This window comes from Leptonotus elevatus, chromosome 13 (genome assembly GCF_054856555.1).
Source record: "Leptonotus elevatus isolate MCC_2025b chromosome 13, RoL_Lele_1.0, whole genome shotgun sequence".
NCBI classification, from domain to species: domain Eukaryota; kingdom Metazoa; phylum Chordata; class Actinopteri; order Syngnathiformes; family Syngnathidae; genus Leptonotus; species Leptonotus elevatus.
Window position 1 is genome coordinate 11,266,789 of NC_141251.1, and position 27,110 is coordinate 11,293,898.

The following is a 27,110-nucleotide window of genomic DNA, read 5'->3' on the forward strand; positions in this document are numbered from 1 at the left end:
AGTCCGTTCCCAAAGCCGGTTGCGAAGAAATATAATAATTTCTTTTTAAATGTTGGTGAACATGTGAATGTGCCGATTTTGAAGCCGGTGCGAACTACTGTATATTAAAATGCTCAGTTGCTCACCCTGCGTTGCGCATTTCAATTTGTATTGTGCTTTGTTAAAATGCCAGTGCTAAATAGGCCTAAATATTTTTATAATAATATTATAATTTTAATTAACTTTAATAAATGCAATGATAACAAAAGATTGGCATAATTTTTTTTCACCATTTTGGCCAAGCTTTTCTCATTTTCGGTCAAAATTTTTCATTTTGTTGCATCCCTAATACATATATATATATATATATATATATATATATATATATATATATATATATATATATATATATATATATATATATATATATATATGTTTATTTATATATGTATAAAAAAAAAAATATATATATATATATATATATATAAACTAAGCAGACTGCAGGATGTTTTAAAGCCATAGCTTCAGAGGAAAAATGAAACCCCTCTACTGGTTCCTCTGATAAAATGTTGCGCTTGCTACAGTCCTGCATGCAAAACACACACACACACACACACAGACACAAACTTCCTCCACTCAACATGAAAGGCAGTCCAAAGGAATATAAAAGCCCTCTTATGGAATGTTAGTGAGGCCCGTTGACGACGAGCGGATCCACAGCAGCAAACCAGCTCCTTTCTATTGCTGTAGACTTGAGTGTTGACCAGCCTCCAGAGAGGAGTCCCGTATGGTCTGAGAGGCTACATTTTCCTAACCTCCAAGGCCACCGCCGCGAAGGCGCCTCAAGAGAGCCTCTTTCGTGTCAAAGGGGGGAAGCCATTGAACTGGAGGACGGCCCCTGGCTTTTGATCAGTTCACAAGTTACAGTTTTGCTGAGGCCCCTTTTTTATGCAAATAGAAAAATCTTCAAACACTGTGGAACTACGTCTCTTTCGGATGTGCCTTAATAGGTAGTGCTTTTAACATGGGAGCCAAGGACTCACTTGAAAGCCCCTTCAGAGTACTGAAAAGCACGTTCGGTGCCCAGGTGTAGACGGTCCCCCTTTAAGAGCTTCTTTTCGGACCAGGCCAGAGTTTTGTATCCTTACTGGAAACCACATTTGACTCCCAATTAAGGGATTAGGATCTAGATTATCGGGAAACATTTTCCAAACACCTAACATTTACTAAAATTCCCACAACACTTTCTGTCACTTGTACCACACTTTAACTTTATTGTTTAAATGGAGAAGCTTGTTTGCACGTAATTAGCGGCTGGACTCCTCCACCCAAATGCACGTTAGCATATTCGTTTACCATTTAACCACAGAATCCAAAATCTATTTGAATGGTTTACTAATTGTACTTTTACCTAAAAACATACTAAATAAAAAAATAAAATAAAAACTCCAGGATCTCTCACCATACACGGGTCAACTGGTGTTTTTTCCGCTTTTGGTAAAGTTTTAAAATCCATTCATTTGTGTCAGTCGTAGCAGCTAGCTAGCGCTAAGCTAAACCCTATGAGGGATCGTTTCACCGGTCCAAAATTCCAAGATTGCAAACTCTCTTCGTGCTAGGATGTCGTCAGAGGCCAACAGCAAAGTAATGTCAAAGACGGTAATATACAGCCTAGATGGTTTTATTGACTGTTTTGTTTGTTTATGTAAATAAAAGTTGACTTGATTTGACTTGACTTAAAAATGTATTTGCCAGCTAAACATTGCTGTACACACAAACAATTCTGGTTGTCTAATCTGATCATTAACATGAAGTAACTTGTGAAATTCTGCACATTTTAAAATTGTAAAATACAACTTGACCCCAGTCTCCACAAATATCTAAATTATTATTAAATGTATTACTGCTCAATTTTGACGTGAACGTGTCTTTAGTATTATTATAGTTTTGGAAATTTCATTATAGTTCGTTTTTATTTCGTTTTGAGTTTTGTTTTTTAAATTAAATTTGTTTTCAGGGTGGCTCTATTAGTTTTTATTAGTTTAAGTTATTTCAAAAATCATATGTTTTAGTTTTAGTTAGTTTCAGGATTATTTTTCATTTTTTAAAGATGTGTATTTATTTTTTTATGTGTACTTGTGTGCAGTATTTAATAAATACCATAGTACAATGAAAAAAAGTTATGCACTTCTTACCTAGCATTGTATTTTGGCTGAATTAAAAGATAAAGCAGGCAAGGCGAGCCATTGGAGCCAAAAGTCAAACATGCAAAATTGTCACCTAGGAGTGATGTCATCTGAAGGTGTGTTTTTATTGGCTGCTGCTACATGACATCACTTCCGTGCGACACACTTTCAAAAACGTCCTTATTCCGGTTAATATCGAAATAAATATATTTATTGAAAATCAACCCCAAAGGCTCATGTATTAAATGAATTACCAAAGATGAAAACTAAGGACATTTTCACTATAATTATAGTTAGTTTTAGTTAGTTTTGTAAACATAAAACATAAAATGTAGTTTCAGTTAGTTTTGTCTTTATAAAAAGAATTTTCATTTTTATTTTATTTTGTTAAATGACTGGAATTCTCCCAGTACAGGCAAGTAAATGGCGGTCATTAATCGCGCGTTAAAATAAATTGTGGCATTAAAAGAACTCAAAATAATGCACTAATTTTGACACCCCTAATGGGGAAGATGCCACGGACTTCCGGGTTTCACACATCAGCACCGGTTCCGGCCACTGCTGGCCACGCCCCCCCAACCGCGCGCTCCCGCTCTCTGAAATGCTTCGGACAACTGAGACAGACACACTACACACTCGCACCCGTCGACGGGAACGCGCAACCGAGGGGCACAAAGGCGGAAGCGCAAGTGCTGCGACGCGGCCCACATGTCGCAAAAACCGGAAACAAAGATGATGTGTGAAACCCGGAAGTCGGAAGTACCCGCTCCTCCGTGGCATATACCCTATATAAATATATATATAAAGATGTCCGAATGTCAGGTTGTATTTGGTGCGTGTGTCTGCTTACCCTTTAAAAGTGCTCATTCTGCTCATATTCAAGTTGACATTGCTGCAATATTGGGAGGAAGAGGGGGTCGAGGTTGAACCAAACTCTCTTCAAGGTCAAGTTCCAATGGAAAGGGCCAACAATGCTTGTGCTAATCCTTCCCCCTCCACCATGCTCTGACCTCGCCCAGCGGCTTGTGGTGGGAGCAAACGAGAGGCCCGGCTTGTCCCCGCTACTCAGGCTGGCATTATGCGGCCCAGAGCTCTTGGATTATCTACCAATTAGCACCAATTGCACTGGACGGCATTAATTTAATGTTCTCTATACATTTTTAATACCATTTAATTTTGCCCCTCTTCTTTTCCCGACTTCGCTTTGGCCTAATCAAGATTGTCAGCACTCTTTTCCCTTTTCTCATTTAAAATAAAAGAGTTAGGGTTTAATTTGGCTTAAAGCAGCGTAGAATATGCTTGCCCGCGCTGCGTTTGTTGGAGGGAGAGAGAAAAGGGAGAAAATCATTTTATGGGAGATAGTGTGAAGGACTTCAATGAACAAGGCCGCCAGCTTGTGTGCACTGCGCCATATTAGCCGCAAAAGTCAGTTTTAGAGGAGTAACGTGTTTTCTCACGATTGTGCCCCCTGCAGTGGAAGAGTTTGGTGGGTTTGGATTAGGAGACTCCATTACATTACCCTAATAACTGGATAAAGCCGCCTCATCCAGTGCAACTGATCCTCAAGTATTAGCGCCCGTGGCTCATTACAGTGTTTCAGCAGCTGATCTCCAGACAGTTGATTTCTGAGTACAGAAGACTGATAAAAACACACAGCTGCAGGAGTAGCTGCCCAAGCATGCCATGCAACTTTCATCTCTGAGAAAATGAATGATTCACGCCAAGCGAGCGTCAGTCTGCTTCCTGCGATTCCGACTGGCGCGCAGTAAACCGAGTCACTAAACTCCCCACTCATTTAAAAAAAAGGCTAAATGATAATATTTAGTCTGCTATGAGGGAATTTCCATGGAGGTGAATTTTATCACCAACAATTTTGTTTCATACTTACGGATAATTGACTAGGTTCTATCCATAAATCATGATAAACTATGCTAAACTCACACAGTGTAATTGCAGTCTGTAATCTGGAAATGTTTGGACATGTTCACGTTTTGCATCGAGATGTTCACACCCATAGTGGGAGTTATTTTTTGTGTATTATAGACACAAACGCGCACACACTACAATATTTAGTTTGCCGTTGACATATTAAAACAAAAACATTTGGTACAAACATCTACAAACTTGACATATGAAGGTTTTAGTTTGGTAACACTTCATACACGTTAAAAAATAAATACATATTATTATTTATATAAAAGCAGCAAGTCCGTCCCCGAATGCATCCCACAATTAGTTGCACTGGTTGTTATAAATGTAACCCTTTGTTGTTAAAATATGATTTGTATCAAACTTTAAAATAAGGCACTTTATTTTGTATGTATATAGATGTCATCGATTTAACAGAATGGACACAAATGTCCACCTCATTGAAAGCATGGCCAAAAAACAATGGAAAAACTAAGAATACGCTCCGGCAGGCGTGTGTGAAAACAGTGCGGGGAGTCGACAAAAAGCCAGAAAGCGATGAGTTTTTCTCCCTTTTTTTTTATTAAAATGCAAAATTTTTGCCATTTTAGATCAAAGTGAATTGATGGAGAATGACCTTCATTACAAGGTTTGAACATAAAAAAAAAAAGCGGCGGCATGAGAACGTGGCAGAGGAGCGAGCAGATTCCATATAAAGCCCAGCTTTCTTTGATGTTAACTGTCCAGACCAATTAGGCCCGAGGACACGAGCGAATCCTGGTCGCTTTCATGGATGGATTCAGGTTGACGCGCACTCTGCTGCAACCACACACCAACTCCTGGAAATTCAATTAAACCACATTTTAAGAGGGACTTTTAAAATATGAAACTATTTTCATTAGCAGAACTTTTAAAAGTAGTATCAGCACATGCCGATGTGTACGGGGAATCAAATTATTGAGACCAAAAAAAGTGATCAAATGTGCAATATCCTGGAGCGGCTGCTCACGTCCTGCAACTTGTGGCCATAGTTACAAGAGATGTGTGTATTACGTTTGCGGGTGTGTGTGTGTGTGTTTTGTAATGTTGTAGACCACAACACTTTGTATTACACAGAATGGCCAGGGGGCTATTTGCGGCCAACCATCCAGCGATTAGTGGCCTTATTAAAAAAAAAAAACAGTATATGGCCGGCAATACTGTTGGGTGTGGATGTTAAACCAGTGTTTGACACACCTTACAATTACTACTACTGATGATAAAAAATGATTATGTAGAGCAAGCAAATAAACTATTTTAAACTAGATCATAATGTCGAGGTTAGTTTCAGAAGCCAAAATGTTTTCCTCTACCTTTTTGTTCTTTGTCAAAGTCAGATTTTGTGAATACGGCGTATTAGTGATTAATTACAATCATTTCTTGAAGCTAATTTGCACTTTTATATCATGATATTATACTACATATAGGCTAACGTCAATACAAAATTATACATTTTTGTAATTTCTTGTGTACTTGTGTATAATATTTTGCAAATAAATATTATTCTTGAGAAATTAAAAGAATGACACTCAAGTCAATTCTACTTTCAAGATTGTCGTCTTATTACAGATTGCGCTCTGCTTTACAGTAACTTTAATTTTATACTAAATGGCAAAGCTGTTTCCCGCCATTATTACTAATTAGGCCTCCATGTTCTTTAAATTTTTTCAAGCAAAATTTAGGATTTGTTGGAATGTCAGGGTGTCTTTTAAAAGAGGGCTTTTTTTGATTGCCTTCTTCAACTCAAATACAACACAACAACAAAACCGTATAATATATATGCATAATAAGAGAGTTCATTAAGCAGATTCTAAATAAATGCTCATCGTCTCGGTGTAGGGGGAGCTCAGGTGAGGCCAAAGGTCATCAGTCATTAGCAATCCAGCTTCCCTTCAAAGTGTTAATACGAGGTCAGCTTGTGGACTAGAAATCCACTGCCACAGCTGGTACATTCACTGTCTCCACGCTTGCTGTTTTCACTAGTGGAGTGAAAACAATCCTACTGCTGTTCCCCCCCCCCCCCCAGTCTGCCGGGCCGACCTTGCCCTTGGGCCACACCATCGTGCACCGACCCCAGCTGTTGTCACTCTGCAGGCCCTCTGCCTTCTCGCCTGCCCCCTCTTGCCAGGACCTTTTTTTTTTTGCGGTGGCCCCTTCCTGCAGGTGTGCAAAGGTCCCGGCTCTCGCTGTTTGATTATAGTGCCGGCCAAACAGCAAAGCTTGCCTCGGCCCCCGGTCCTGGGGGTTTGATTCAAGGCCCCCAAATGCCTTTTAGATCCCTAATCCTAAACACTTAAGCCTTTCCTGATGGGTTCAACTCTAGGTCCCAACGATTTAACCAATCCAAATAGTGAGAGCAACGAAGGGTCGGGTTCGTCCTGATCTACCTTTTGCCCCTTTCTCCTTTAATTCTGTGTATGGACGCTTTCTCACTGATTCAAGATCTATAGATGCACACAAATATTTATGGCACTCCCTATTTTTAGTCACATTCCCGCGGCGCCAAAGGGAACTGCACCAGTAGCTACGCGACCCTCCAAAAGTATTGGAACAGTCTAATGGATTTCTTTAAGATAAGAAATCAGCTTTTAGTTTAGTTTGTGAGTATGTGAGTTTGGATCTGATACACAACAGGAAAGATAGCATTGTGCTCAAAACATGGCCTTTTTCAGTTATTTTTTTTCTTCCCCGTCATATAAGGCATCCTCTACAGGGTTTAAGTCTGAAGATTGACTTGGCCGGTCTAAAAACTGACATGTTTCGTCGGCATCTTTCTGCTACGGATACCCGAAGAAGAAGAACCTTGCAAACGTAGTTAGCCTCTGGTGGTAGTTGCAGCTCGTGTCAGACCAAATGAGTGTGCAGGTGTTCGTCACCGAGTCCCGTGATTCGGGCTCCCGCAGCTTGTTTACCACTGCTTTGCTAGCTGCTCGTTAGCCGCTCCAGCTAGTTCTTGCTAGCCGCTCTTGTTAACTGCTCCAGCTAGTTCTTGTGAACCACTCTTGTTAGCCGCGGTGCCTCCAGCTAGTTCTTGCTAGCCGCTCTTGTTAACTGCTCTAGCTAGTTCTTGTGAACCACTCTTGTTAGCCGCGCTGCCTCCAGCGAGTTCTTGCTAGCCACTCTTGCTCGCCGCTCACGCTAACTCCTGCTGCTCACTCCCAATAATAATTGGTAGTATTTGGTGGTAGGCTTGCGAAGTGTCTGTCTGAGGCAATTTAGTGTGTGTGTGTAAAAAAACTGTTGCATTCTATTAGTTCACCACTAGATGACACTAAATAATACACACTGTATCTTTAATAGCTTGTCACTTACATTATTTTGTCAAAATACTGACTTGCATTGCTGAAACTCACCTATTGGGTAGTGATGCCTCCTGCAAACGAGCCACTGCTCACCCTGCCGCCCTATACTGCTGGGCCAAATGTGAGTATGACTTTAATTAGCGTTATTGACAGGGGGCGGAACCAGAAAATGGAAGCTCTAAGCTCAGTCTAAGCGGCCAAGTCATGAGCCGAGGCTGTCAACTTCCGAGTTCATATCGCTGTTGTCATCATGTTCCATCAATGCAGATTAGTGAGCCCATCAGAGAAGAAGTCATGACATTACCTCTACTGAGTTCCACAGATGGGCTTTTGTGTTGGGGATCAGATCCATTCTTCCCCAAAGCTTCAGTCTTTCAATTATGGTTAAGGTTAATCATTAGTTAGTTGAGGCTCATCTCTGTACTTTTTTTCATGCATGCAAATTTTACATTTTAATATGTGAACTAAATCTCTATTCTCTACACAGTACAGTTTGTGTTTATAACATGAACAAACGTTTACTTATGACCATTATATTAACGGTTGATCAATTTTCACAAATTGTGTGCATAAAATGCTGCATAGCTACAAAATATAACCACGGTGAAGCTAAATTTGCGTAATTATTATTATTATTTTTTTTTTTTTTTAAGTGTCGAGATGAGATCTTTTTCATTTTCCTCTTGCTGTTAGAGTAAACACGGCTGTCCGGGCCTCCACCTGCTTCAGGGGGCTTGAGAAATGAACTTTTCCTGAAAAGTCTGTGACCTTTGACCATGCCGAAGCAGGAAGGGGCTGCCAGCAGGCAAATGCCCTTCTGTGTGGCCAACTGCCATTTAACCCCGTAATTGTTACAAGGCAGCTCCTGGCCGTCCGAAAACTTGGTTTCCGGAAATCACTCTTAAGCAATCAAATAAACGCTCATGTGGGGAATTTGCCATGCCCGAGGCCAGCAGATTGAGACTCTCAAACGGTGATTACAAATTCACTGGTTGGACTTGACACCCTTAGGAACATAAAACATTAAGGGGTAGGAATATTTGTGGGTTTTTAGGCATATACATCATTACACTAAAATATTTGTCACTACAGCAAAACCGCAATAGGCCTACTGGTCAATTCTAATTGGATTAAATACGACAGTTTGCGGGTGAAAATGTGTATTTTGCACATCATTAAAACACAGAAATTGTCCCAAAAAGGTAAGGTTGCCACAATGCACTTACGACACCTACGCATGGGACGTAGGTGGCCGACCGTCGAGGCAAGCTCGGTGCTACTTACGCAACAACTAGCTAGCAACAAGCCTTGCTGGCTACTAGTGTGGCTAAACACTGGCTAAACACGGGACTCGCTCATGAATCCGTAATCATCACCTTCATGGCGGCAAATAAGCTACACATCTGACAAGTATCGTTCTCACAAAGGGATGACGAGGAAAAATGGAGAAGCCATGCTAAGTGCTAAGCTAACCTAGCACCAGAATTTTGCAGGCAAATTCATGTGTGTTTGGACGTCGGAGAGAAAGTCTACTTGCTAAATAGAGCCGGAAACGGAAATTAATTACGTTATCCTACGCCATACGTCAGCGAGGAGAAGTGGCCTATTAGCTTAAAAATATATTGATAAGCAGTTCGGAAAAAGAATAATAAAGAATAATATAGAAGTAGCATTAAATGTTTATAATTTCAGTAGGCTAATATTATTTGTTTGTTTTCACAATAGTCCTGAGTTTTTATTTTAGCGTTTGATATCTGATAAATGTGAATTTAAGAAATAAGAATTATTGATTATATTGTTATATTCTTATTGAAAATCCTTGCTTCTGGTCCTTGCGATCAATCTGGGGGGTGCTACAAAAATTACAAAGTTGCTCCTCAAATGACGTCAGTGATTTGCAAAACTGCTCACACACAGAAAAAAATATTTTGGGACCTGCATGACCCTAGTGAGGATAAGCGATATAGAAAATGGATGGATGTTGATATTATTTTATCGAACTGCACTTTTTCACATAATTAGAGGAACAACTATTAGAAATAGATCTCAAGTGTGATGCAGTTCAGTTCTAAGCAGCTGCAAAACATCACCACAAAAATAAACTAATAGCTAAATGTTTAACTTTGTGACCATTGGTTGTTGTTTTTTTTTGATAGGGCACCATCCATTTAAGTAGTCTACAAACACTACCAGTTGTTCTTATATTTATATCGTTACATAGGTTCTCATTGAACAGTAAATAAAACACATGAAAACTTCACAGATGAAATACTATTTTGCAATCAACTCTGCCAAACTTTCACTAGTGTTGGTCTAATTTTTGATTAGCGTTGAACCCCAACAGGCCTCGGGGCTGTGTTGTAGATACAATATCCACTTGAACTTTATCATGTTGCTCCCCAGCACATCAGGCTTTCTGTGTGCTTGGCTGCACTTGGTCATTTTTTCCACCCGCGCACATTTGCTTTTAGCAGGGCGCACACCTCCAGACGTGGGCTTAGAGTGTTTCCTCAGCAGCCTCTCTGATAGTAGAGCACTCTGTGATTGCTTCCCAGGATCAGAGCGACGAGCGGCGCGAGCGGGCAGCTCAGCACACCTCACATGCTGCCAGATCAAAGGTCATTCGTGGAAGCTCGGGATTAAGAGGGAGGTAAAATTATATTTTATATCCTCTCGCATTGTTTTTTATCTGACCCAGCTCAACCTGCACTCCCGCAACACCTCGGCGACGCCGAGAAGGTGTTACTTTTCAAGAGGGGGGCGGCGGCGGAGGGGGGGGGGGGGGGTTTGCTAAATGTCGTGAAACAACAGACTGATTTGATGCGACCTTGAGCAGCGGGTTTTGGAGGGAGCTCGAAAGAGACTCCGAGGTCACGCAATGTGGGAACTGTTGCTGTCTCCTGGGTCAGACGGAAATAGTGTCCCGAATTAAAGACGGCTCATGAGTGATACGTTCTCTGAGGTCACGTCTATTTATTTCTGCCTGGGGAAAGGATCACATACACTAAAGGTCTGTAACATGTGGGGGGGCTGCCAATTACTGATCATCATTAAAGTTATGATGCCACTTCATTTCAACCAGTTTTTATGTAACACCTCCGCATTATAATGTCACATTTTTTTATTTTCCTATACAGTACTTTTATTCTGCTATTTTTTTTAATGCACGTTGTATAGTGTGAAATTAACAAAGAACATTATTTTAATGTCAAAATTTGGTCAAACAAATAAAACAAATACACATGAATAAAAGTGTGTCAGTGACTTAATGTGGCAATTTCAAGCCTATTGTAATAAATGACATGGTGTTTTCCCAACAACAAACATAAAAACAATTTTTGTGCTCTAATTATTAATTGACAAAGATATCACCCTTTGGGTCCTATTGGTTCTTTAGGGCATGTTTGTTAGTAAGTTGTTAAATGTTCTTATTGTTTAATTTGTTCAGGTAGGAGAATTATGTTTATGAGTGAAAAATGGGTGAAAAATGATGATCCCTTTTCTTAAGACAAACTTTATTCGAAAAGAAAAGAAACAAATACATGTAAACAATTTTACATACACAAAAAATTAATAATTATTATTTTTTTTAGCTATGATATCATTTTTGCCTTACCAGTATTCAAGATTCTGTTGAAAAAGGGTGTAGGAAGAAGTAAAACGACTTATCTAGTCCCACCCCTTATTCCTCATCAAAAATGAATTCTTAAATTCCCCTTGAAACCCTGTTCAGATAATAATAAATAATTTAGATTGTAAATATAGTAACAGCAAAATCGGGCAAATAACAACATAAAATAAAGAAATTGACATCGCTGGATACAAAACACTCATGATGTTATTTTTATTCTTTTGTATGTTTAGCAAATACTGGATAGGTCAGAATTAAGGGCTTATTTTGCTCAACCGATGAAAAAAAAAAAAAGAGTAATGAGACCATGACTGAATAATAAAATGATTAATATCTAATGATGAAACATAAAAACAATCTGAGAAGTGGTTTCACATCATATGATGAAACTTTTTTAAGCAACTTCTAGAATTTTTTTCTTACTAAGAATTTGTAAATGGTGACATTTTAATCATAATGACTACTTCTAATTCTAAAAAAATAGTTCACGTAGTATAATGTAGCTCGTAACACCCGATAAATATTAAGAATGATATAATAATTAAAATAATTCTACCATGTATATTATGTGTTTTAAATCACATCTTGTTTTATGGTCATGTAAGCGAAATAATTGCCAAAGTATTTTTTTTTTGCGAAAAAATATAATAATTTTTTGCCTAAATCATCTAAATCATGATGCAAATGGTTTAATTTTTTGTTTCCTGAAAAATCTGAAAAAAATTGACTTGGGTGATCATTTTAATAAGGCATGTCATGCAGTATATTTCATAAATATGCCTTCTTGTTTTGTACATATTTCATTAATTGATTTCAATATTAAGACTGGAAATAATATATGCAATAAGGACTCACAAAACGAAGTGTCTCACTTTTTGCAATCTGTCAAACTAGCTTAACTATAATAATATTCATAATGAGTACACTTTTGCCTTTTATTGTAAAAAAAAAGAAAAAAAGAAGTGAAGTGGACACAAGTGAAAAGCGTATGTTTTGACTTCATAAGAAAATATAACCATATTCGGTAATTAAATGTATGGTCAGACACATAGCAATGAGATCATGTTGTTGTTAGGCTCACATGCAGGAGTGTTTCACAGTTTCTCAAATGCGGCGTATAATAGAGCAAGTCTTGGATGAAGACTGGATGACAGGACCTTGTGTGTGTCCAGGGACCGGAGACGCTGCCCTCCATGTGATTCAAAATGTTCCGTCAGAGAGGGAGAGGACTATTAAGTGGTGTGCTATTTACACATCATAAGCCAGTCTATTATATTGACATCTAGACGACCCAGTCCAGCAGTGTTGTGCGCCCGCTGCGGCCTAGCTCCCTCTGTTTGCTCTCAACAGCCGCATGCTGATTGGGTGATTTTCAGATACGACATTCCAATGCGCCGCGGACTATGCGCAAGATCTTTTCATCGGAAATAGTCCGAAAGCATTCATTACCCGCGGAGAAATGAGACAAAAGGTCACGAAAGCAGTACGACAGGGTGGAGCTCTGTGAAGTGGAGGTGGGCTTTACAATCCAATTGGGGATTAAGTTATCTCTTATATCTCTTACTTACAATAAATCCACACGTCCCCATCAGAAATGTCTTGTTTAAACTGCGGAGGAGCATGAAGCAAATGTTTGACTTTATTTAAAATTCATTGTTCAGAATTACATAGCCGAGTGGGGTGAGGCCTGAGATTGCAAAGGTGAGTGGACAGGCTGTATATATTTTTTTATTTTGATCCAGAAATGGTTTAATTTCCATCCAGTTGTTGTTCTCTTCACCAATCTGCCATTTACACACGGCATCAAAATATTTGACATCCTATAATGGGATTGCATCCAAAGTAATTCCTGTAACTACTGTTGACATAAGTGCCCCAAGTAAAATAAATCTATTTTGGCCATTGATGTAAATGAACTCTGTGTGAACCATTCAATGCATTTATGCAGGTAATTGATCATTTATTCAATTTATCAACCACATTGTTATAAAAAAAAAAAAAACTACAATTCTTTCATTCTGGTGACATTTCATGCAAAACATTTTTTTTAATCATCTCCTCTTTAAACAATTAAAAGCCAAATCCAAAATCATATCATAAATAACCTGACATTATCACAATATCTTAAAAAAACCCAAAACAATGACTAGAATAATTAAATCAATAATAAACAATACAAAACTCATATTAATTCCAAGCTAGTTTAGTACCTGAATTGGGAAAAATGCAGGAAAGGTTTCTATGTAGATACAGCGGACCTCCAGTATATCAATATCAACTGCACGATTGTGTAAACTCGTCGACTTTGAGTTTAATGAAACCATTTTTCACATTAAGCCTTGTATGTCTTACTTAATGTGATAATTTAACGGCTCGGTGAAGTCATCCACAAATGAGGCTTTCATAAAAAAGGAAAAAATGGCAACAAAAAAAAAAAAACTTTTGGGGGAATGAGACATTAAATTAGCTTGAGAAACATTTGAATTGGAAAAGACACAGATTGCACGGATGATAGGGATCTGTGAAAAATTTGGCAGACAATTTCCTTCTACTCACCTCTCCCATGAAGCTGCGCCCAACTGGGGGGGGGGGGGGGTGTTGTCCCGGTGGGAGAGCCTCTCTGTGGTTATCATACCCCATCTAGTGGCTGCTTTGGGTTAAAGGCTGGGGGTCAGGAACCAGTGGAATTGTCTACATAATGTACAGACAGACAGACAGACAGACAGACATAGATAGATAGATAGAAAGACAGATGGATAGATGGATGGATGGATAACCTTGCTCAAAGTGTTGACACGTTTGACGCAAATGACTGTGAAATTAAAAGAAAACAAAAACCTAATTGGGTTCAGTTTGATTATGTTTGAAGCCGTCATTTAGAGCGGCTACAATAGTGTGTGAAATTGCAGTAGCATTTGTACAGAATTTGATTGAGGGGGGGTAGAAACAGTTTGCGGAGGTGTTGAGACTGCGGCAGCACATGGTTTTGTGTTACAGGCATACGAAGGCAGAAGAATGTGTGAAAGCGATGCCCTCTGGATCCCCTCGTTTCACAAAACTATTATCCAATTGAAAACCGATCTTCAATACACTCCCATTGTGCGCCTCTCTCAAAGAATAAATGCAGCAAAATTGATCTCAGGTCTCTGAAGTGGGCCGCTGGCGCACCAGTTTACAGATGGGACCATTTTATTCACTTCTGTAGGCAATTTACAAACATGCAAAACGGAGAGCCCTCCACCACAACCTGAGAGCCATAAGCAGGAGTTCCACCTGTCTCATAATCTTGTTGGAGGGAGATTTTCATGCCTACAGAGGCACGGCTGGGGTGGGGGGGGGGGGGGGGGGGTGGGGTATACAGCTGAGACGACATCAATGTGTTTTAACAATTGAACTCGGTGCAGTGAGTGTGCCATGTAGAAAGGAGCAACATCTGCTAATGCATTGTGGCTCATGCTGTCAGCAGTTTGACTTTATGGTCTCTTCCTGCCATTTTCACCATTGTTGCAAACACATTCTATTTTTCATTATTTTTCAGGGTGTACCTCTGGGATCAATTTTAAGTCACATATTGTTTATTTATAAATATACTAAGAGTGGCTAACTAGAATTTGGGGAAAGTTTAAATTGTAAGACTATGATTTGACGATTATTTTCCGTCATTCAGGATGATTACAATTTTAATCGATTTGAATCTAACAAACCCAGCAAGCACGACGTTCAGACAACAATTTATACTCATTCTAAATAAATTTTAACATAAACTTAACATTCATAGTTTGTGCTTAATTGCCACAATTAAGTCGTTGGTAGCTTTTTGTAAACCACCCATACAGCATTCTGCCACTTATGCAAATTTACAACTCACAATAACGTCTGGATGTAACCGAACATAAGAACAGCAGCATAAGACAAAATTAGAGTTCACGATTTAGCAATTTTTCTACGATTTGCTTTTCAAGATGACGATTAATCGAATTAATTCGATTTATTGCCCAGCTATAACCCACAATTCCACTGATGGGCTGCAAAGTTACTGCTACTACTACTACTACTAAGACACCCAAAAAATGTCATTATTTTAATAATATGGTTTTATAATCCTCAGATGTTGCAACCTATTTACAGAACGTCCCAGCTAATCAGGCCGTAAGCACCATTTCAATTGCTCGTTGAATGGGTGATGCAATCCATGATGCCAAAGCTCTCTCTTCAGTAGATTGTCTTAAGGGGCCTGAAAGCACTTGTGCAAATAAACAAGCTATAAGAGTGAGGGGAAAAAGGATTCCCATAGACTGCGCAACAATCCAGCGGGGAAACCACGTTTCCAACTGGTGCCTTTTACTTTATTAATCCCACACATCGTCATTTGGAAGGTCCCTGAAAAGGACTTATAAATTACTTCTAATAGGCTCCAAATCAAGCAGCAATTAAAACTGCATTAACCTTAATGAAACTGAAAAATTGAGACCTCAATTTACTGGAGTTGTGTTTGCACAAGCGTGGCTTTCAATAATATATGACGCAATGGGCTATGTGGGATGAGCACGTCCTCTAATGTGAACCTCCTGTGTGTGCGCGCGTGCGCGGGGACGCGTGCGTGATCATTATAGGCCTTGTTAGAGGTTAACTTAGCAACATTGGGGCGTCTTTAGTGCAGCCGATGAGACCGAGCCACATAGTGCCAATCAGTGTCACAGGTGTTCATAATAGTCTGTCTAATTGCTTCATTATTGGCGTGGAAGCCTGAGTCCCCCACCCCAGTCCGCCACATCTGGATTTCGGGAAGCCCGGCACAGCGGAGAAGCCTCTCTTGCGTTTTAACATGTATCTGCATGTTGCTGTGATTTCCCAGGAGCGCTGCATTTATTTGGACGCCGATTCTGACTCAAACGCCTCTAATGGAAATTCCCAAGGCTGGAAGTTGGGGAGGCGGGAGCGGAGTGGGGAATTGGGAGTTTGTGGCAATTTATTGACTTAGAGCTCATTTGTTTTGCTGTAAATAAAAGTGTGGTGGGGAGGGGGAATGGAAAACTTTTTTTTTTAATTCAATAGTTGGTTTTAGAAAAGTAAAGGCATGCTCATGTTACACATAGATGTTTTTCTTGTAAAAGTAAAAGTACTGATTAAACTTCTTTACTCCTGTTTTTTTATTTTCTTCAGGCCAAAACCCTGTCTAATATAAGAGTTGTGCTTTGGCGCCATCATGTGGCATCTTGGTGCAAATGAACTATGTTGAAGTGGGTGTTCATTACTTGCAAAATGTCACTGTTCGTGGTAGGGTTCGACCCCTATCTCGCACAAATAGATGTGAATTTCTGTAATTGAAATGCACACAGTAAATTTTACTCTGAAAAGGACTATATTCGGTTCCAGTCTAAACAGAGTGAACTTTACACTCAGAAGAGTGTAAAAATGTTATAGCTCTATATAATAAAAAAAATATATATATTTTTTATTTTATTTTATTTTATTTATTTTATTAATATTTTACCCTCTCCCAAGTGTAAAGTTTACTCTCGTTTAGACTGGACTATAGTCTTTTTAGAGTAAAATGTATTCTATAAAATTTACGGTGTAATTATTTTTAAATATGTTTATAAATTCAGAAAAATACTTTTGTATTGTTCAAAAACATTAACTCATTCACTCCCAGCCATTTCACTGAAGCAACGCCCTTCGCTCCCAGCAGTTTTACTGGATTTGGACGGATTTTGCCAGGCCCACTGAATATTGTGTTCTATTGCTATAAAAACATGGAACCTACCAAAAGAAAGATTAGAGCCTTTTCTTTCATCAGGAAAAAAAATGTATATTTTTGTCTGTTTCCGTTTTGCAGCAATTAGCATTAGAATATAGCTAAGTTTCATCATTATTCACAAATCTATTCAAAACATTGGTGAAATGAGCTTTTTTTGCAACATGGCCCTGGTTGATCTCTTATACTCTGCTTCCACCTGCTGGCCGTTTTTTGTAATAACTAGCATTGCTTTAAGCGACCTCTTCAGGCTCTAGCATTAAAAAAAAAACACTTAAAAAAATGCATAAATGCGTTTTTTGGAGCAAATTAGTTAAATGTTTTCAGTGTAACTTCTGTACGTATTAAGCTCATTTTAGTGACTGATGTCAGTTTCTAGAGTCAGACTAACTTCAAAATACACCTTACCAGTATGTGACTTCCGATTTGGCAGAGAATCTTTCAATGCCAGAAGCTAATGTTTTTATTTATATATTTATTTATTTATTTTTTTCTACGAACCATTCTTGAAGCCGACAATTTTCTTGCTTCTCCGAATTTGTTGGTCACTGTCACTAATCCCAAAGATCTCAATCAATCCAATTTTAAAAGGTAACGAGGCTACTTTGACAAAGTAAGAAGTAGAAAGTGCAAATAACACTTTTCAAACGAAGGCGGTAAAAGTCAAATACATATCAGAAACATTTAGTGCAGTACAGTAATGAAGTATTTGTACCTCTTGGCTTGCCAGCACCAAGTACAGGTGAGCTTGCTTCTCTGTGTTAAGTGTGCTAAGGCTTGAATGGCTTTAAGCCCCTTGAGATTGGCCACAAGAGACTTGCTGTCCAAGTCAATCAAGCCTCTCCTCGGTGAGAACAACCTGGGAGGGAATACGGTGATTATTTAGAACAGCAGCGAAACCACCAGAGATGATTTGTTTTATGTCACACAACATGAATGAAATGACTTTTGAAAAAAAATACTGACATATCTGTCAGATTAGTCACTGTGTAATGGCCACAATATTTCCATGAGGCCCATAAAATTAGGCTGAGGTCACCGGTGTTAATAACATTTTCCAGGAAGCGCCAAAAGGTCTTCGCTCCGTCTATCAGATAAGCTTTGAGGAGACCCCGCGAAACGCCGCAATGGAGGACTGAGACTCCACCTCAAATCTCCAGCCACCTCTTGGCCACCCACACAGGTTTTGTATCCATGCTCACATCAAGCCCGGGCCTGCGCGCGCCAATTAATTCGGAGCCATATGGATTTCAACTGCGACTTTTGGCAGCTGTTCGTCCAAACCACCGCTCAATTTGGAACACCAGGGAGTCTGTGTCACCTTTTGGGAATCCAGGAGATTCCTTTCCGATTTCGGCCGACAGTCTTCATCAGGAGGATTGGTTGTTTCTCAAAGGGGAAATCATGGCCCAGTAGGGCTGTTCTTTATGTTTGGAAGTCATTCCGGTGGCGTGTGGTGCCTAACAGTCATTTATTGGCGTCACAGGGTTGACTTGTAAAACTGATCACATTTTTGTTCATTTTGGACGAAAGAGGATTAGGGCCAGAGAAGAGAAAAAAAAAAGATTTTGACTTTATTCTCAGAATTCTGATTTTGTGACGTAGAGCTATAAATTGCGGGGGGAAGTCAGAAAGAATAATAAATTCAGAATTCTCACTTTTTAAAGCGAGAATTCTAGTGAAATGGCTGGGAGTGAATGAGTTAATGAGTTAATGTTTTTGAACAATACAAAAGTATTTTTCTGAATTTATAAACATATTTCATCTTTCAGCAGAAAGAAAAAGTTTGTTTCTACCTTATTCCGTTCTTTAGTAATCAACAATAGAAAATGGTTAGTTTCACCCGATTTCGCTTGTTTTGGACTAAAATACGGAGAAATCAAGCTTTTAGAGAAACGATATTATTTCATGCACTCTAGTGAATTTTACACTTCTTTTTGTCCATGAATGATGCCACAAACATCTAAATAGTGCTTTACTTCTATAAAACACTACCACCAAGAATGAAAAAGTGTTTTTTGATAGCAAAATACGTTTATTTACATTCAACAGTGTAACAATTTGACAACAATTTGGCAAACTATTTACAAATGTGTACAACTGTGGTGCTATTTACAAATATGTGGATGTTTCAACGACAGTTTTTATTTTTGTGTAACACTCCCCTGCGTGCAAGGAGACGCAACAGCATTTGCACAACAGATTGCCTCTTCGCGTGCAGAAGCTACACTTTCTTGCAGGCCGTTTATTCCGGGGAATAGCAAGTATATACTGCAGTGTGTGTTGCCAACAAGTCTAATATCAGGATCATGCTACGGTTACGTTACGGTGGTGTTACGTCTGGCTTCCTCATGTCCTTCAGTTGCTATACCGGGTGGTAAGAGATGTTCTGATCCATCTTATCCACTCCATTCATGGTGGCATCGTAGTCCAGAAACAGTGTCTTCTCCGTGATCAGACTGTACCCGCTCCTCCGATGAATATGCATTGGACTCGGGGTACTCTTCATTGTCCGACAAAATGTCCGCATGTGCAGCTCTGGCGTTAGCAGAGCTAGCCGGTGATGCTTTATGACGTGAGAATAAAAGCCACGTCCAACTGTGGCGTCCAACTGTGGCGTCAACCTCGGGATTCACCATCATCATCATCATCAATGTGCATCGGTCGATGCTTTTCGACAACTCTCCATCGCCCGATCGAATGTCCGATTGTGTAGAAGTACCCGGTCGGTTATTGTGCGCGTTTCCCGGCGTTAGCAGCTTACTACGTGATCATAACGGTCGCGTCAAGGCTTCCAACTTTGGCGTCAAGCTCGGAGTCATCATCATCGTCGACATCAATGCGCTTTTTAGTATTGATCGATGCTTTCCGTCTTTGAAAAAAATGCTCAAGCGTGAGCTGCTTGCAACCGGTCGCCATTGTGGCTTCATCAGCCATTGTCTCCTCAACACTCTAGCTCCGCCTCACGTCTTCTACTGACGCCCACGGTGGGCGGCCCATCCAACCTTGTGCAAAGAGAGTCATCGCTGCCATCTAGGGGCCAAAACGAGTCATTATACTAACCAGATCTGCTTGATACTTTCAGCACAGCTGCCCAAGGCTTTCCTCCACCCGTTTCCCCCCCCCAAAAAAAAAACACATAGTGAACGTCTTTTAACGTCCTCGGCGCCCTTCCGTAGGTTTTTACTAAACGTTTTATAACGTTTATGGCGGTCAAAGAGTTAAAGTCAATTTTCAGAACTCAAAAATCAAAATTCTGAGAACAAAATGAGAATCCCACCAAGGCTTTTTCTCCTCTTCACTGGCCCTAATCCTCTTCCGTATTTTGTGCCATTTTTGGATTGGACTAATTATTTTTGGTAATACAGTTCTTTCCCACACCTGTCATAGAAATAGGCTTGTCTTGACTTGATTCTCCCTGACAACAAGTGCCAGGGTTATCAGTCCTCAGAGGCCTTGTTGAGTTTTCATGTCATGTAAACAATACAAACACAAGATGTGATTCTTTGCGTCCCGCAGATGTTAACACCTCGCGCAGACGACTCTTAGTGATTGCACATCCAGCTAAATCCTTCTAATGACATCATTAGAAATGACATCACAGTTACAAATATTATGTTACTAGTCGTAGTTTTAAGCAATTGTCTGCTTGAAACTGACTGATGCTGTGTGTTTGAAATTCAAGTGCTGAAATATTGTACGATTTTTGTAGCTTGCTCGCACCGGATTTGGCAGCAAGACAATAGCTATGGGAAGTAATTTATTTTGTCAAAGCAATTAAATGCCTACTTGATCATTTTCTTGGTCAAATGTGGTAAACAATTTAAAAGAGCACTCCATGACTAAACCTCTCCCCAGGACTGGTAAAAACCTCATGAGAGAGAGAGAGAGAAAAAAAAAGCCCAACACTCTTAATCTACATTGTTAACATTTGTGAGTTTCAGACGAAATAATTCCTAAACAAGCATTCTATTTATCCTTGCTTCCAATTATTAATTTAAATTTATGTAACCCCACTTACTCCCACAGTTTAATTAATGATGCTCGTTATCAGCTGTGTTTAAGAGGTAATGGACAATGCTGAATTTTGAGTGTTTACTGCGTTTGCGAAAAATCCTTCTTTACTCCTTTGTAATGGACTGCCAGCAAACAAGAGATTAACAGTGTTTGTCACTCTTCCTGCAGCTGTGTTATAATGCAAAGCAAGGAGGGGATGGGGAGGGGTGGAAACGGCATTAAGCGCATAACTTTGAAATGGCGACTTGAAATAGCTACCATGGTCAGAAGAACTGGCATGCCCCTCCAACACCTAATCCACGCTATAATTCCTGATCTAATTAGAGAAAGGCTCAGCGTTAGGCCTGCCATAAAAGAATAAAGAACACAAATCACGTGGCGACATGAAGGGAAAATGGAGGTTGAGACTTGGAAAGAAAGAGAAAATGAAAGCATGCGCGGAGCAATAAACTGAAGAAATAAAGATTAATATGCAAATAACAACATAACCACTGTAAAAGAAACATGTAAAGTCAGCCTTTAACTCATTCACTGCCATTGACGGCTATAGACGTCAAAAATTCATTTGAACTATTTCTATTAGTTTAACATTTTTTCCCACTTTTGTTAACAAGAGTATGAAAACCTAGGGGGGAGTCTTGCGATTAATTACCCTACACCCTAATTTTTAATAATCTTTTCTTTTTTGAAAAAAAGATTATTTAAAAAAAAAAATGAAAAGATTATTAAAAATTAGGTCATCAGGCGATTAAATGTTTTAATTGTAATTAATCACATGACTTCAATAGTTAACTCATGATTAATCACAAATTTTATATCTGTTCTAAATGTACAATAAAAACTTTTTCTAGGTTTTCATACTCTTGTTAACAAAAGTGAAAAAAGTAATAGAAATAGTTCAAATTAAAAAAAAATTACGTCTAAAGCCGTCAATGGCAGTGAATGAGTTAAATAGGAAGTCAACCTTAAACATTTCTTGACAATAACATGTTATATGTGACCTCACTACTCTAAACATGACATTGTGATAATATTACATTTTAATGCCGTTATGCAGCAAAATCCGGCTGTTTTTATCCATTTCAAGGGGCAGCCATTTTGTCTGAAAATGGCATCACAGTTACTCAGGGCTCACGCAACAACCAATCACAGCTCATCTGTTTTCTGAAGCTGAGCTGTAATTGGTTGTTTGAAACCTGAGCAACTCTGATGTCATTTTCACTCGACAGCAAGTGGCAAAATGGCCGCCTGATATTGATAAAAACTGCTGGATTTTGCTACTTAACTCATATTATTCCACTAACTGTCTTCTTTCATCAGAAAAAAAGAAGTGTATTTCAATCGTTTCCCGTTCTTTAGTTATCAGCGTTAGAAAAGTTTTGTCCAAATTCCAATTCCTGAGAAAAAAAGGTAGAAAAATAGCTTTTTGTAAAACAATAATTTCAAGCACAACTTGGAATTTAACACTACTATTTTTTTTCTTTTGTGACAGCTCAAAAATCTAAATAATGTTTTCGTGCAATAAAACAACGTTCCAAAAAGTGCTTTTGATAACAAAATAACTATTGACTGGTTTAACTGCAGCTTTGCCGCAACATCCGGTCATCCAGGAGTCGACGTGACCGGCAAAACGAACCCCGCGGATCATCGCTCGACGGTTGCTCGTTGCGTTTGCTCGTGAAGCAACTTGATCGCCGCCGTTATTGATGAGCCGGTGAGGATGCTTTTTTTAAGCCAAAAAGCAATCTTGCAGGTGTTAACTGCTTTGTTGTGCCGATCGCTTATTTTCTACTTCCTCCCTGCTGCTCTACAACACGCTAGTAGTGACAGACGACTGTTGAATTTTGTTATTTCATTAATAAAAAAAAAAGTAAAAAACAAAATTAAAAAAACTCCCATTCCCAATCTACACTTCATGCTTCTCTTCTTCTACAACAAGATCCTTGCGTGATACTGGCTGATCTTATACTTGCTGCCACCTGCTGGCCGTTTCTTTTAAATAACATTGCAGTCAAGCCTAATCCTTCAGTCAGAAACTGCGCCAGACCCTCCTGTACACTCTTGCATAAAAAAAAAAAGCTTATGACATATTGATACGTCATATATATTGAGAGAGTTAACAATACAGATACAGGCATAACATTAGACTGTTTTACAATACTTTGTCCATTAGTATTTGTTATTGTTACAGTAATTTCTGGACTATAAGCCACCACTTTTTTCACTTGCATTTGACCCTGCGGCTAATACAAAGGTGCGATTTATCCATCATATCACAATGGGGCGCACTATAATAGGAAGCGCAAGAGCGTCAGGCAAAAACAAACCAAGTGAGCCCAAATACAGTAGGAGAGACAGAACGAGAGCGAGACAATTTGCGCCCTCATTATGGAAAAGAAAGTAGCGAGAACCCGGTGCGGTAACATTAAAACACCTGCGGCTTACAGTCGGGTGTGGCTTATATTTAACAAACTCGAGTATTCCCCAAATGTAGCTAGCGCGGCTTATAGTCAGGTGCATAAATTACTGTAATCAATTCCCAAGAATTAGCTCTCAGCTTTAAAAGGGTTGATAACACCCGCCATAGAATGAAGTAGAATTTACAGAAGCTGCATTAAACCATCCATTTTCTAAGCAGCTCAGGGTTGCGTAGAACTCGACCCCCCGTCCCAGCGGACTTCAAGCAAGAGGCGTAGTACTACAGCCTGGATTGGGCAACACTCAATCATAGGGTCCAAAAAAAAAAAACTGACAACCTTCCACACTCACATTCACACCATCGCTGAGTGAGAATTGAACCTTCGCTGCATACATAGTCTTGGTAAAAGTTAGCAACACTTGAACCGACACCTTATATTTTCTTTCATTGGTATAGCATGGAGTCATTTTTATGGCAGACACAAGGTTGAGATTAAAGTGCTGGGAACATATTGTTGATCCAGCACCAGACATGATCAATCCTGAACCAAGTAATGTTCCATCATGAAGCAAGAACTCAAATATCCGCACGTAAGACTTTCCAGAATCAAGTGGAGAGAAAACAACTCTATTATATTTTCAGGTGAAAGTAAAAAATAAATAAAAAATACACTCCAGAACATCAAACATTGCCGATCCAGATACTGTACAGCCAGACTACGCTAATCGAGGATTAAGCTATTAAATAGCCAGAGGAAAGACACGATTGCATACCGCACAATTGTGCGGCGCTCTAATGCAGTCTGAAGTCTGAGCTACATTCATGGGGATGTCGGTAAACTCCCATGTGATGTATCTTTGTGGGTTAAGAAATGAAATACACTGATTTAGAAGTCAGATAGATGTGCTTACCAAGGTCAAGGAGGCTCCCCAGCGTAATTACAAGCCTACCAAACACAAAGGGCATTGTTATTGGACAAGTATAAAGCTGCACATTACCAGAGCAACACAGCTGTTTCTATCAGCCAGCACTAGCTGGGGAAGACAAAGGGCGGGCATCAATTTAGCCTACTTATCTAAAGTCTCTAATTACTTGGTTTATTTGATAAACAGAACAAGGCGAATCCTTAAATGATTCCGCAAGATCCAAAGGGGATTAATTCCGCACTCCTTGGAAAAACAAGTCACTGGTAGAATCCCGATTTTCACTCTTTAATCAGGCATTAATTAGGAGCAATAGGGGGACCAGTTAGACTTGGCATTTGGCGTGATTGCTGGAGAAATAAAAGGCCTGTATTAGTTCCTCCAGAGGAGGAAGTAAGCACACCAGGCTAACACAAAGATGACACAACAGAACAGCAGCAAGTATGACTTTCCCAGCTGCATTCAAAGCATCTTTTCTCTGGGCCCAGTTGGATATGCATGCTTGCTCAGAAAGTCTGGCTCATATAGTATACTTTCCTCATCACAAGAAATACACTGATGATTCACTGACAGCCCCACATCAGCAAATAGCTATGTTTGAATGTGGACAAAAACGCCACATGGCGTTGCATAAGTGATGTTCATTAATCATCGGCGGACTGAGAAAGTCCGTTGGTACAGACCTGGGGCTTCATGTACAAAGACTTGCTTGGCTTTCTGATTAAAACATACGGCCAAATCCAGAAAAATGTTGCATGCACACAAAAAAAAATCCAAATGATTCAGAACCGATATTTGATTCAAAAGGATTTGATTGACAATGATTTCTGCTTCAATTTATAGATGCGCAAAGCATCGTCATGATCCAATTGCTAATGCTAATGCTAACTAGCGCACTACTCGTGGCACTCTTATCACTCAAAAGAACGGCTATTCATACAAAACTCTTCAGGAATGTATACAGAGAAGCATGTTTACGTTACTCACTGGCGTATACTCTTCTTACGTTGCAAAAAAAAAAACTTTTATTGGCATAACTTGATCGTGACGTTTTCCTTCTACTCTCTAATGTGGCAACAAATAACAGTGTATCAGAATGTGCGGGACCACATTGCCCCTAAGTGGCCATATCGGGTACAACATGAACAGCGCAATGAAATACAAACAAAATACTTACCATTTCATGTTAGTTGAAAATGTATGTCTTTGGACCACCAGTGAAGGCTTTGAAGGCCCTGACTGCACGCCACTGGGTAAAAACAATGGTTCATGTGTGTTAAAAATAACTTTCTGAGATAAAACACCGCACTGATACTAGATTCTAGAAGTACCCCTGTCAAGTTTTTAAATCATTTTTAAATCATTTCCGAAAGAGAATGTTTAACATTAAAATCCCATCCTCAACGACAACAAAACACCAATCATGTCCTTACTGGCAATTTGTCAGTGCACATTACGCCCTCAGCGGTCCCAAAACAATGAACAAAATGGCCTATAAAATGTGTTTTGCAACCGTTTTGCACTCAGTCGTCTTATTTTGGCGAGCTTGAATAAAGAGGTAGCGTCTCAAGCAATCTTAGCTTTGTTTGTTTTAGGTAATTGCTACTTGTCCCTGCATCCTGCCGGCCCAGATGATGCATGAAAATTACCATTCCCCGACTTCAATCAAAGCTGGAAGAAGAAATGGGACGACAGTGGGACCAGAGGAGAACAGATGGGGAGTGAGAGAGGAACTCTGAGGCACAGAGCTCCCTCCCTGCATGACAGGAAAGGGCACTGTCTCTGATTAATTAGGCCGAGTTGGTAATCAGTTTAATAAGGCTGAAGTTGATGGTGAGAGGTCCCCTTTGGCGGCGGCATGCCAAGCTTAACACTGTGTTCAGGGCTTCACTTTCCTCCACCAAGTAAACACACTGTCTCTATTTACATAAATAGTTTCTTTTGTCGGTGTGTGTGTGTGTGTGTGGAAAGGAAGGGGCGCTCTTTCTCCAAACTGCAGCATGAATACCCAACATCAGCACTTAAGTCATCCCCAACAATGGAACAGGGAATTGCAGACAAATTCATGAATTTTTCAACATATGAGAGCTAATTAAATTGAGGCCTTTTTGAAATGAATATAGTGTGAGGTACTCACTAGACCTACACACACAAAGAGACTATAATTCAGTGATTGAATTCCAGTGTGATAGCGTTCAGCCTTTTACCATAGTGAGCTATGCAGATGGTCGGGTTTTTTTTTCATTCTTTTCTTTTTTTAATGGCAAATCTCATTATGGTAGTTATCACTGTATAGAGAACAAGACGTCAACGAAGGGCTAAAAAGCTGCACAGTACCTGCCAGCTTGTCAGCAATGATACTTTGTTGGGTCAAATCGGGGTCAAAACTCAAATTTCCCTCCTGTTGGTTGGTTTGGGGACAACACAGTGGTCTGATCCCGGATACAAGCGGCCAAAATGAGTTTCCTCCGCAGGCTCTCCCTTAGAGATAGGGTGAGAAGCTCGGTCATCCGGGAGGGACTCAGTGCCGAGCTGCTACTCCTCCGCGTTGAGAGGAACCAGTTGAGGTGGCTCGGGCATCTGGTTCGGATGCCTCCTGGACGCCTCCGGGCATGTTCCACCGGTGGGAGGCCCCGGGGATGACCCAGGACACGCTAGAGAGTCTATGTCTCTCGGCTGGCCTGGGAACGCCTTGGGATCCCGTCGGAGGAGCTGGCTGAAGTGGCTGGGGAGAGGGAAGTCTGCGCTTCCCTGCTAAAGCTGCTGCCCCACGACCCGACCCCGGATAAGCGGTAGATGATGGATGGATGGATGGATGGACAGTGGTCTAGCGGTTAAGACGTCTACTTCCCAGTTTTGAGATTCGGGTACTTGGGTGTCATCCCACAACAATGAAATTACGAAATAGCGCAACAGGCTTTCACAGTAACCATCCGAGTGCCCTTCCA

The 27,110-nt window shown here is 39.8% G+C and overlaps 1 long non-coding RNA gene across 1 annotated transcript; it reads right to left on the reverse strand.

The window, feature by feature from the left end:
• Positions 1-4,706: 4,706 nt before the first annotated feature.
• LOC147163810 (uncharacterized) lies at positions 4,707-25,246 on the reverse strand. Its single transcript, XR_015096899.1, has 5 exons — positions 25,150-25,246; positions 24,151-24,185; positions 17,519-17,662; positions 13,602-13,736; positions 4,707-4,912 (listed from the first exon to the last, which is right to left on the reverse strand). It is a non-coding gene; the product is annotated as an uncharacterized LOC147163810 (long non-coding RNA).
• Positions 25,247-27,110: the final 1,864 nt, after the last annotated feature.